The following is an 8,323-nucleotide window of genomic DNA, read 5'->3' as shown; positions in this document are numbered from 1 at the left end:
CTTTTGTCTGAAATCCTCCAACCTTTGCCCTGTACCCGGACCATCTTGCACTGCTCGTTTTAGATTTTCAGATTGCTGATAAAGTCATACATTGGTCTGAAATTTGTCAATAGCAATGTAACACCTGGAGCTACAACCCTTTAGCTTTCTGAAGTAATTGGATGTTTGTAACCTGTGTGCATGAAAGTGCTGCAATACAGCTTCTCTTAGGTCTCACTCAATTTCTAACCTAAAAGTACAGTTGGCTGTATGATCTCATTGGGTTACATGGGTTTACCTATTAAATTCTGTCTTCCTTTTTAAAAACATCTCTCCTATTTCTGTTCAGAATTTTTGTTTATCTTATTAACAACTTAAATGTAGCACTCTCATAAATTCATGGTGTTTCTGAAGGGAGCTATACATGAGATTAAAAAAAACAGAGTTAAAATCTATTACTTAACACTCACATAATATTGGGTAGATTCTTCAACCTCCTCTAAGCTTTGGTTTCCTCATATCTAAAAGGAAACAGATGGCCCTGGCCAGTGTGGCTCAGTGAATTGAGTGCTGGCCTGTGAAGCAAGTGGCCATTGGTTGGATTCCCAGTCAGAGCACATGACTGGGGTGCAGGCCAGGCCCCCAGTAGGGGGCACACAAAAGGCAACCACACACTGATGTTTCTCCCCCTCTCTTTCTCCCTCCTTTCCCCTCTCTCTAAAAATAAATAAGAAACTCTGCATAGAAATAAAATAATAAAATAAAAGGAAACAGAGAGTGATCTTGCACAGATGTTATAAGAATTCAATGAATTCATGATCTTGGACATAAACCCTTCAGATCTGTTCATTACACTTAATGACATCTCACACAACATAAGAAAGATTAGCCAAATGATGTTGAAGCACTTTTAGGTAAAAACTTTGATATGTGCACTACATACATGCCATACAATTAGATCATTCTCTTTCCCTGTTATCCTCCCAACCATTGCATCTGGGAAGGCTCTAATACCTTAGTTATCTGGGCACAATAGCTCTAGAGTTAAAAGCAGGAGTTAGGGGCATAATTCTAGTATGAGGGAGTGGTTAAAGACTGCTACATTTGTATAACACTGGGGAATCTTCTATTATTTGCATTAAAGAATTGGTGAAGCTAGTATAGTTTACCAGGGTCTCAAAGTCCCCCTGGCCCCTCCCACCCGTCTTTACCTTGGTGCTGCCATTGGATGGGTACAAAGAAGAATAGGAGCCACTTTTATTTTGTCAGGTCAGCCATTGAACAGACCACCCAAGGTAGCGCTTGGCTTGGACATGGCTGCCAAAAGAAAGCATTATGCTTGTACTCTCAGCCTGTAAGAAAACTTTCCTCATTAGTGCAGGGAAATTGAAAAACACATACAGCATATTGAGTCCCACCATTTCCCATTTAAGCCTCATTATATGAGAGTATTCACCTCTAGAGAGAGCAGCATATCCACTCTTTAGTCCGCTCAGAGTTTTTAACACTCTTTCCACCAAAAAGTCTTAATGTACTATTCAGAACAGATTCTTCTCTCTCAGTTTGTGCCACAAATTTTAATCACATTCAGTTCCAAAAGGCAACATCATCACCATAATTTGCAAGAATAATCATTTTTCTATGAGGTCTGTCCAGAAAGTATCCATCCATGTATTATGAAAAATACAGACATTTATTGAAGAAGGTGCAAGATAGAAAAAAACATTGTGCATAGGAAAATTATGCCTCAGTTTCCTTCAAAGTAGGCACCTTGGGACCTCACACAGTTCTCCCAGTCACCATCAGCTGTCCTGTGATAGTTTCCTGAATCTCATTGACTCTCTGAAATCTCTTCCCTTCAAAGGTGATTATTGTCTGGGAAAAAGTCAGAAGTTTCAAGGCACCAAATCTGGACTTTAGGGGGGCTGAGTCACCTGGGTGATTTGATGTTTCACCAAAAAACTGTACAAGACATGATGCATGAGAGAGCACATTGTCATGATGAAGCTGCCAATCACCAGTTGGCCATAGCTTCAGCCTTCAGAATCATCCAAATATTTTCTGGGAAAGAATGTTCAAGCTTAATGCAAAATTTGATTCAGATTTGTTGCTCCACTCTCTCAGTCACTTTGAATGCAACAGCCACACAGTACACATGCACACTCAATAGTATCTACCACCTCCACTGACTAGTACAGGAAAGTCATCATTGTTCACACACGTGCATTCCAGTCCACACTCCTAGGCTGCCAAGTTACATTGATGCCACACAAACCATTCTCAATATATTAACAATGGCTGGACTTTTTCCAGACAGACATCATTTACCCATTATGTACCAGGTATTACTCTAGAGACAGAAGACACAAAGATTTTGTCATGCAGTTGGAGTTCTGAAGGAATTTATATTTTAGGTAGACAGGTAAGAAAAATGTGAAAGAAGAAATAAAGAAGCATAAATCACTGCCAATATATCAGTACAGAAGACAAGAGGCAGTAGAGATCCATCTGGGGCTTGGTGGTTGTAGCACAGGGTGCTGATTCCTCCTCCCTTCTCCCAACACTCTCTGCACCTCTCATCTCCTAGAATTTCCCCTTCTTTTAAATAATAGGATTCTCAATTTTAGCTGGGATCAGGCTCCCAGACAGAGATGACTTTTCTCAACCTCCCTTGCAGCTGGGTGCTGTCATACTGCCCAATGAGCTGTGAGTGGTAAATGGCAGGTTCTACCTTCAACTCATAGCCTATAAAGGAAGATACTTTATCCTCAACTTTCTTTTGCCTTTACTGTAACCTGGAATGTGGACCTATGCCTTTTGGTTTTCCCGAAGCTCTCGCCGTGTGAATGTACAGAGCAAAAACATAGAACATCTCTGAATTATCTCATAGACAAGAATGTCCTAGCTGTCCCAGACTGCCTGCCTACCTCTAGACTGTTACATAAGGAAGGAAAATAACTACCTTATTTTCATTATTAAATGCTTTGGTCTCTTTATTATCATGGGTTAACCTACAGAGTAATAAGAAGGAAGCTTCATAATGAAATGGCTTGAGGGGGTGGCTAAGATTTAGATTACTGGGAAGTGAAGATGAGGAATGGAGAATGGGGAAATTGAGTATTTTCACCTGAAGAAAAATAAGAAAAAAGATGTGGATGATGTACATGACATGCCTGAGGGGAGCCGATGGGTTGATTTTGTTGAAACTACAGATAGACATACATGAGGAATAACAAACTTCAGTTTGGATTTGGGCCAAATTGTGGGCTCACTTGAATAAAAGCTAAGTAAAATACAATCCTTCCTATAGGATACAGGAGCAGCATTTTAATGAAAAACCTGTCTGAAGGGCATTCAATGGGCAGAGGCAGCTCACAGAGATACCCACTGGGAGGGCTAAGGAAAGGTAAGCCTGGGTGAGACTTTTTAAAAACATGCATAGAAGGAAAACTTCAGTATTATACACTCTGAGGTGATAGCAGTGCATCTGTGAGGAAATAAGCAAGAGGAAAAATGCAAAATTAAAGCTCTGGGGATCTGCTCACGTTGGACATACATAATTAAAGTCATCTGAAATAGAGACTAAAGCCATAAGAAAAGGGATAGCAGAGAGGTAGATGAAAAAGAGGAAAACAATGTTACTGAATGAAGGTTAAGGGAAAATTTTTGACAAATTGGAGGCTAATTGACAGGGCAATAGGTGAGAAGGAAGGTAACTATAAAAAAAAAATTTAACTTAGCTCCTGGGTTTATGTTCTCTTTATCTAGCTTTACTTAAACTCTCTTTTTTCCCCCTAAAATCTGTTCTTTTTTATTTCTCTCTGCTGCCAAAACACCCATCACATCCTGCCTTGATTTACACAAACTCCTTCTCATTGGCCTGTTTCTCATCAGTTCTCTGCTCTAATCTTTGCCAAATGTTACTGCCAAGTCCATTTTCCTTTCCTGCTGTTCAGACTATGTTTCTCCCACTCTGCTCTGGCTTCTCTTCACCTTCCAGCCTCCTCATGACTGTGCACCTGCTTACAATTCTTCCTCATCCTTCCTGCAGCCTTCAGGCCACATCCCACCCCCGCACCTTCCTCTGGCCCTGTCGTCTCCTACGGCATCTGTAGGTATCAGATTCAGGCCTTCATAACTTCAGGCCAACACCCTGCATTGTTGTCATCCTCCCCCACAGACCTCCCAACTTGTGAACATCAACACAACTCCTATTCCTGCTGCAAATAATCCCAGCATACCCACTTCCTTTATGAAGCTCGCTTGCTTTAATAACTCTTTGCTGTGTGCTGTTTTACCCTAGAGAATACAAAAGAGTATTGCTTGTACTGTACTCTTTCTTGTTCCTATTACCTCTAGGGCCTTATATTGTTTGTGCTGGAAGATCATGACTTCATTACTGTCAGATGATTTCTGTTCCTTGTAAAGTCCTTATTGGTGTTACATTGGGGTATTGCATAAATAATACAAACCTGACAGTGCCTCTTTGATGAGAGGGCTTAAACCCGGCCACTTTGTCCAAAAGCAACCTGAGTTTTGTCTCAATAATGCCTGGAAGAAAACCACATATGTCTAAAAATGGGAGAAGATTAATGTACAGAAAGAAAGCTATGATGTTTCTATTGTCCTCAATAAAAAATGCACACCAAAAAAAGTACCTGAGTGAAAAAGAAATTCAGTGGGTATCATAGGTAGCTCAGTGTAACTCTTCTACACCTATGGAAACTTTTCCCAAGGACATATTCTACCATCATCATATAATATATATATATATATATATATATATATATATATATATATATATATAAAACAGTTTGCATTGCTGCCTTTGCTGCTCACACAAGTTTTACTTAGCAAAGATTTATTTCTGGTTAAAAAAAAAGTCACTGCAGTGCCTACAGGATTAATTTCAAATGAGATCTATATTTATAAATACATAGATACAAAAATAATAAACTTTCATATATGCCTCTAAGAACATGATTTAATTGACTGTTGTTTATTCCTAAGTGTTCTTCTTAACAAAAGACTTGAATATGAATCATTTATTTAAAAGCACTTAACATTTTCACAAAATTTAAAAGTTGAACATCGTAGAAAGACGTGTTCCTTTGTTTGCGTTTTACTTCCTTTAAATGGTAGGGGGTGGAAAGCTTTGATATTCAACGTCTAAGCTTCATTTTCAACAAGAATCAGAAAATTGTCAAAGACAAACTGTTTTTCATCATAAAAATGACTTTATCACAGATAATAAAATTGCACAAACCTCAAACCCTAAATAACCATGTAAATGGGTTCTGTGTTTTTTGAGACAGATGGTGGATCACAACAGTGATGGTTATGAATTCCAAAAAGATTGCCCTCCAGAATATAACAAAAAGTGACTGGAGAAGTAATTTAAAATATAGTTAAAGTGAAACCAAAATAGAAATAATCACATCAATTTTAAAGAGGTCAAGAAGACAGAAACAGAGAACATAAAGACTGTATTAAAACTACTCTGAGAAGAAAACTATTCTGAGTTGAAATATTATCTATATGTTAAGAAAATTGGAATGTGTTCCAATAGGATGAGTAAAGCTTTATGTTTTATTCTATGCCCTGTCCAAGACCATAGAGAACTGCAGCTTACTGTGTCTATCAACTGCCTTATCATTTGCTACTGGTCCAAAGGTATGCCCGCCAACCCCAGTCATTGTTGGGAACTCAATCTCCTGTATTTAGCTCTTAGCTGGAACTATAATGGAAGAGAATTATGATCTAATTAATGCAATCTTGCATTTTAGTAAAACTCAAAAAAACCCACCCAGCCAAGATGGAGGCATAGGTAGACACACTGTGCCTCCTCCCACAACCAAGATAGGGACAACAATAATTTAGAAATAGAATAACAACCAGAACTGACAGAAAATTGAACTGTATGGAAGTCGGACAGCCAAGGAGTTAAAATAGACACGTTCATCCAGACTGGTAGGAGGGGCAGAGTTGGGCAGCTGGGTGGAGGGGGGTCACAGCACGAGCATTGGGACCAGGCACTTAGGGCATCCGGGCACGCAAGGCTGCAGTGGGTGGACCCTGGGCGCGCAAGCAGTGGCTGGCAGACTGCAGCCCAGGGGTGGCAACCAGCAGACCCAGGGAGGTGGCGATTGTGAAGCAAGGCAATGTGTGCAACCCAGGATCCCAGCACTGGGAAATAGAGCCTTGGGGCACTGATTGAAAACACCTGTGGGGGTTAAGGTGCAGGGAGAGACTCCCAGCCTCACAGGAGAGGTCATTGGAAAGACTCACAGCGTGCACAAGCCTACCCACATGGGAATTAGCACTAGAAAGGCCCAGTTTGCTTGGGGGAAGCGGTGGGAGGGACTGAAGTCTGACAGAGAGTGGAATAAGTGCCATTGTTCCCTCTTGGGCCTCGCCACAACATACATTGTCACAACCCAGCAACTGGAGTGCCCTGCCCTGGTGAATATCTAAGGCTCCTCTCTCATATGTAACAGGCACAGCCAGACCAAAAAAAAAAGAAAAAAAGAAAAGATGGTACAAACAGAAGAACAAATGAAAGCCTCAGAACCAATACTTTTAAGCGACTAAGAGATAGCCAACCTATCAGATGCACAGTTCAAAGCACTGGTGATCAGGATGCTCACAGAATTGGTTGATTTTGGTTGCAAATTAGATGAAAAAATGAAGGCTACAATAAGTGATATGAAGAAAAATGCACAGGGAACCAATAGTGATGGAAAAAAAGCTGAGTCTCACATCAATGGAGTGGACCAGAAGGAAGTAAAAAGCATACGATCAGAAAAGAATGAAGAAATAAGAATTCAAAAAAAAAATGGGGAGAGTCTTAGGAACCTCCAGGACATCTTTAAATATTCCAACATCCGAATTATAGGGGTAGCAGAAGGGGAAGAGGAAAAGCAAACAGTGGAAAACTTATTTGAACAAATAATAAAGGAGAACCTCCCCAACCTGGCTAAGGAAATAGACTTCCAGGAAGTCCAGGAAGCTCAGAGAGTCCCAAAGAAGTTGGACCCAAGGAGGAACACACCAAGGCACATCATAATCACATTATCCAAGGTAAAAATGAAGGAGAGAATTTTAGAAGCAGCAAGAGATAAGGGGACAGTCGCCTACAAAGGAGTTCCCATAAGACTGTCAGCTGATTTCTCAAAAGAGACCTTGCAGGCAAGAAGGGGCTGGAAAGAAGTATTCCAAGTCATGAAAGGCAAGGACCTACATCCAAGATTGCTCTATCCAGCAAAGCTTTCATTTAGAATAGAAGGGCACATAAAGTGCTTCTCAGATAGGGTCAAGTTAAACGAGTTCATCATCACCAAGCCCTTATTATACGAAATGTTAAAGGGATTTATCTTAGAAAAAGAAGATAAAAAACATGTATAGTAAAATGACAGCAAACTCACAATTATTAACAACCACACCTAAAACAAAAGAAACAAACAACTAGAACAGGAACAGAACCACAGAAATGGAGATCACATGGAAGGTTAGCAACAGGGGAGTGGGAGGAGGAGAGAGGAGGAAAAGGTACAGAGAATAAGTAGCATAGGTGGTAGGTAGAAAATAGACAGGGGGAGGGTAAGAATAGTATGGGAAATGTAGAAGCTAATGAAGAGCTTATGACACATGGACATGAACTAAAGGTGGGGAATTTGGATGGGAGAGGATGTGCAGGGTGGAGGGGAATGAAGAGGGGAAATGGACAACTGTAATAGCATAATCAATAAAATATATTTTAAAAAAACTAAAAAGAACCCAGACTAAAGTATAAACTACTCTATCAAGGTAAGGATGGACAGTCATTATTTGTGAAAAGGTCAATAACAAGTGAACTCCAGGAAGGTGTGGGTAAATATGGTTTAGCAAAAAAATCAGGACTGCTAATTTCAACACTGACTCCCTTGATATGTATTCTAAGGTTGTTTGGCTACATTGTTTTATGTGTATACACACATGCACCACCTGCTCCTGCACACATCTCCAGCCTCATTTTCCACAACTCTTTTCCCCTTTCTCTGCACTCCAGCTCAGCCACTCTTCTCTCAGGATGTACTATGCTCCTTCCTGACTCAGACACTTCACACCCGCTCTTCTGCCTGGGCCACCTCCCCATTAACCAGGGTAATTCTTATTCAGGCTTAAATCACCTTTGTCATTTTCCCTACTACAACTTCACAGAAACTTGCAGATTTCCTTCAGTGTAGTCATCCCAGTTGTCATTAATTGTAATGTCTGATTCTTGGATAAATGGCAAACTCCAAAAGAAAGAAGAGGGATCTTCTCTTTTTTTTTCTTTTTTACACAAACTACATTCCTGGTGCCT

Source organism: Phyllostomus discolor, chromosome 4, assembly GCF_004126475.2.
Source record: "Phyllostomus discolor isolate MPI-MPIP mPhyDis1 chromosome 4, mPhyDis1.pri.v3, whole genome shotgun sequence".
NCBI lineage: Eukaryota > Metazoa > Chordata > Mammalia > Chiroptera > Phyllostomidae > Phyllostomus > Phyllostomus discolor.
The sequence above is the reverse complement of the archived record's forward strand: the minus strand, read 5'-3'. Positions refer to the sequence as shown.